The sequence below is a fragment of the Triticum aestivum genome, chromosome 5B (genome assembly GCF_018294505.1).
Source record: "Triticum aestivum cultivar Chinese Spring chromosome 5B, IWGSC CS RefSeq v2.1, whole genome shotgun sequence".
Lineage (NCBI taxonomy): Eukaryota > Viridiplantae > Streptophyta > Magnoliopsida > Poales > Poaceae > Triticum > Triticum aestivum.
Window position 1 is genome coordinate 107,354,257 of NC_057807.1, and position 5,441 is coordinate 107,359,697.

Genomic DNA, 5,441 nt, shown 5'->3' on the forward strand with positions numbered 1-5,441 from the left:
CTACAGTAGAAAATGATAAGGTTTTGCACTGATTTATACTAACTTATCTCACGAGTTCTTGTTGAGTTTTGTGTGGATGAAGTTTTTGAGATTTAGGGAAACCATGATATGAGAGGAATTAAGGAGACACAAAAGCTCAAGCTTGGGGATGCCCAAGGCATCCCAAGTTAATATTCAAAGAAGTCTCAAGAATCTAAGCTTGGGGATGCCCCGGTAGGCATCCCACCTTTCTTCTTCAACAATTATCGGTTAGTATCGGTTGAGCCTAAGTTTTTTTGCTTCTTCACTTGAGTTGTGCTATTATTAGAATGTCATTTTATTTTCATTTTGCTTTCTGTTTTAATAAATAACTTAGGCCTGAAAGTTTTTAAATAAAATAGAGTCCTCAATTAGTTGCCAGGGAGGCTAGGTAAGCGACATTCACATCCCATCAACGAAGCTCTTTTCTATGGAATTGCTCTAGTGCTTCTTATATCCTATGAGTGAATTGTTGAATAAATTGAATGTCATGAAGTTGAAATCATATCATGCCTAGTGGTAGGTTCACATTGGGTTTGTAAAGTGAAATCTTTTGAGGCTTGACAATCACAATATTGGTCATACAAGCAATTCACGAATAATTAGTATAAGGAAGAGAGCTTTCACATGCAAATACACAATCTTGGAAATCTTTTATGATTGTGAGCCCCCATAAAAATATTATATGCCAAAATTGTTGACGTTGGACAAGGAAGACAACGTAATGATTTATGTTTATTGATATTCACATAGAAGTTATATTGTCATAGATCCTTCAACATGTGGTGCTTGCCCCCTATCTTTGCTAGACAAAAATTCCGCACCAAGTAGAGATACTACTTGTGCATCCAAAAACCATTAAACCCAAATCTTGTTTTGAGAGTCCACCATACCTACCTATGGATTGAGCAAGATCCTTCAAGTAAGTTGTCATCGGTGCAATAACGCAATAAAATTGCTTCTAAAGGTGTTAGATCATTTAGTGTAAGAGAAAATTGAGCGTTGTACGAACTTGTGATGGCAATGAATATAAGCGACAGACTGCATAATAAAGGTTGCTATCATAAGGGGCAATATAATGCGACGTTCTTTTGCACTAAGGGGTTGAGCATACAAACAAATAAGTGCATGGCAACCTATGCTTACCTCTGCGAAGGGCCTATCTTTTACTTTATGTATTTACTTTTATGAAAGAGTCAAAGTTTTTATTTCTATTCCTGGCGGCCACCATGATGAGGAGGGAGTAGTCCACCCTCGGGGCTCAGGGTTTGTACCAGTAGCTATGTGTTTAATCTCTATCTCCCTCCCTCCCTCCCTCTCTCTCTCGTGTTCTTGAGATGTCACGATCATGATGTATCGCGGGCTTTGTTAATATAGTCAGATCATATGGTCTTTTCCCCTCTCTATCTTGTAGTGATGACTTGAGTTTTTCCCTTTGAGATTTCGCTGTTATCGGATTGAATACTTTTATGGATTTGAGAACACATGATATATGTCTTGCAATTGAATACTCGTGGTGACAATGGGGTATCGTATTGATTCACTTGATATATGTTTTGACACTCAACTCGTGGATCCCCGAGGTGACATTGGGGTAATCTATGCATAGCAGTTGATGTACGTTCTTGTCTTTGTTTCTTCGGTAGAAATCTTGGGGGACTCTTTGAAGTTCTTTGTGTTGTATTGAATATTATAAATCTGAATTTGCTTTGGTGTTATTTTAGTACGAACTCTAGGATAGATCGAACGGAAAGAATGGCTTTGTGTTATTTTAGTACGAACTCTTGAATAGATTGAACGGAAAGAATAGCTTTGAGGTGGTTTCGTACCCTACAAACAATTCTGTCTTATGTTCTCCGCTAGACAGGAACACATGAGTGGTTCTTTATTGCACTTTGAGTGATAATCATATGATCCAACTATGTTAGCATTGTTGAGAGATTGCACTAGTGAAAGTATGCAACCTAGGCCTCATTTTCAAGCATTGCAATACCGTTTGTGTGTCCGTTTACTATTTGTTACCTTGCTGTTTTTATTTATTCAGATTATAAAAATATATTTCTACCATCCATATTACACTTTTATCACCATCTCTTCGCCGACCTAGTGCACCTATACAATTTGCCATTGTATTGCGTGTGTGCGGGACACAAGAGATTTCTTGTATTTGGTTGCAAGCTCGTTTGAGAGAGACCATCTTCATCCTACACCTCTCATAGATTAATAAACCTTAGGTTATCAACTTGAGGGAAAATTGCTGTTGTCCTACAAAACTCTGCGCTTTGAGGCCCAACACGTGTCTACTAGAATAAAGTTGTGTAGTAGACATCAGTGGCGGACGGAGGAGGGGGGCTTTGCTGGTTTTCACGGCCTCGGTGTACGAATGGGTGGGCGGATGGGATGGGAGGGGGGAACCATGGCTTAGGGACGCGCTTGTCCGAAATGTGGGGTAAGTTACGAAAGTACCCCCAGCTATTTGAGCTAGGTGGTTCTTTCGGTTCAGGGGTATCACGGGAATTTTGCGTGTCGGGATTTCGCAGGAGGTGGGAGTTTTTGCGCGCGTTGTAATTTTGGGATAACAAGGCACGAGTTGAGATGGAGGCAATTTTTGGAGCAAAACAAGACAAAGATATATCTTAAATATTTCGGGGTAATAAGGCGCGGGCTGAAATTTCTGGACAAGCCTAACGTGTACTATACCAAATCAATTCGCACTTCCCTCGATGAAAAAACAAAAGGAAATCAATTCGCACCACACAAGAGAGTATATTCCCGTTTACTATACCAAATCAATTCACTATAGTACCATTATTCCTGGACTTCCCGAAGAGGCGAAGAGCCAAGCGCAAGGTTAATATTTTTGAGATGCCAAGCGCAAGGTTTATAGGAGAATGAGTAGTAGTAGTACTAGTAGTACGTACCAGTGGTACGTACTGTATGAGGAATAAGGCAACAAGATGTATGTTTTGCATGACAGTCTCTTCTTACAGGACGTGCTAGACCTAGTGGACCTCATTGTTGCAATGGGACACGATTCAGAGTGGTGGGCAGCGGGAATAATTTGGAGCTGCTTAGTCTTAAACCCCATGAAGAAGTCCCATCGAAAGTAATAGCTATCCTCTACACGTGCTCCTATGTAAAATGAGTAAATGAGAGAAAAAGAGAAAGAGACAAAGTAAAAAAATCATCAGCCTTAGAGCCAGCCCTATTGTATTAGTGAATGATATTTCTATGTCGTGATTGACATGCATGGCTATATTATTAACCATGCTGCGGAGGTAGAAGCAAATTTTTATTTATTTGCGGAGGTAGCAGCGGATGGATATTCAACGAGGAGTGTAATGATGGTTGCTTCCTCGGTCAAACATAGAGAAAGGTGGGCCTCGTGATTTGATGACTTCTTAATCACTATTACTACCTATACACTTTGCCCATATAATAACCACGTGGTAGAGTAGTGGGCTATACTTTTAATAAGCAAGCTCGAAGAGAAGAGGTGCACGCACCCACACACATAGTACTAGTAGCACTCTTTGCGTCTTTTGCGTCTTCCCCAACCACACACGTGACACGGTGGAGTTCATTTCTGTATGATGATGCAACCCATGTGATAATTTGACGCGTCTAGTAGTAGTTACTCACTTATAAATAATGGAGGGTCGGGAACCATGCATGAACTGTGCCGCTCATTTATAAATAAAGTTTTTTTCTTTAGTGGCACGTACGCAATATAAATAGGTTCATATGGAGAGAAAAATAAACCACTCCACTATATACATAGTCAGGACGAGCCTACACAGTTGCTTGCTGGGGTTGCTCTCTTCACACTCTCTCGCACAAAATGACTGTGGCCACATCTCTAACATCCGGGCGGATCACGTCCGCCGGGGGAAGGGGTGGATGCTTTGTGTAGATGCGGTCGCCATCGCCGACGGCAAAAACCCACTGTCGACACATCCCGATCAGGGGTCCCCGCCATTCTCTCTCACAAAGCCGATGTGGTTGCCTTCGTCCCCTGCGCACTGCGGTGACGTGGGCAGTTGCCGCCTCCCATCGCCCTCCTCTAGGTTGAGCTACGCCCTGACATCCCTCAGGTACAACTTCCTTTACAGCCGGCTTGCACCACTGCCCCAGCTGCCCATATCGCTCCATGTGGATATTTCTCTACTTCTTTGCCCCGCACGTACCTATACTGGCTTCTACTGTATTTGTGATGAGTTTATGTCTCATCAACTAGTCCTAGTAATGTTATTCTAACCACGCTTCTTCAATTTCTTTGCCACTGGGATGCCCATCTCGATTTTAGTGAAACTGCACAAAATGATCCGATGGTCAAAGGGTTGCAAACTTCATTTCTTCGGATGGTTCAACATCGCCAGCAAATTAAAGCCTGGTTAGGGTTTAGGATTTAAGGGCTAGGGACTGCATGGATCGTTTTTTCTGTAGTTGTCTCTGTTCCAAAATAAGTGTCAACTTTAGTAGTAGTGGAACTTTGTACTAAAGTTTGCATAAAGTTGAGACACTTATTTTGGAACGGAGGGAGTACATATTGGCTATGATCTGTCAATCATTGAGATGCGATAGCATGCATGTTAGTCTCCTTTGTATTTGATTAAATGTTGCAACGGGGCAACCTTGGACGCAAGATACATGAAACAGAAGCTGGAAGCTTCATAGCATTATACAAATTTATCTCGGTGAGAAATTACAGTACGTACTATACTACTACTATGTAAAGAGTTAGGTGTCGCACAGTGTCTAGAAAATATGGTGATAGTGTGAGGTGGGCCATGTAATCACTGAGCTTGCGTGTTTTCACTGCTTTCGCACTCCTCCGCTGTAAGAATGGAGAAAATTGTAATCTACCACCTTTTGCCGAATTGTTGGACATCCAGTAGTCATACCACCTCAGTAATAATGACAAATGAGCCATCAAATCAGATAGACCCAGCAGTAAGTTGGGCAGATGAAGCAACCGTCACTCTTGAATCCGCTTCTCCCTTCAATGCAGACGCCAGTGAGAGGTTGCATCCGCTCTGCCCGGGCATGAATGCGGCACCGATTCTCTGGAGTGGCGCTGACATTTCGGGTGAGAAGCGCGTGGGGGCGATGGAGGGGCTTTGGGTGGGGCAGGCTAGTCAGGAGCAGGTGTGGCAGCTATCCCGACCGGACGCCCGAAAATGAGAGGATGCACCAACTATCGCGGCTAAATCATACACTGCACACCATCTCTCTGTAGGAGTAAGTCGATGTGTCGCTCTCTCTAACACACACACGATGTTAAAACACACACACACACACACACATGTTCATAGAATAGGAATGTCGTGTGAGTAGGAAGCCACATGAAGTGAGATAAATGGAGTACCACTACTGCAGGATGCTGCTAACGTGACACTACGATCAGAGACCCTTTCACAAAA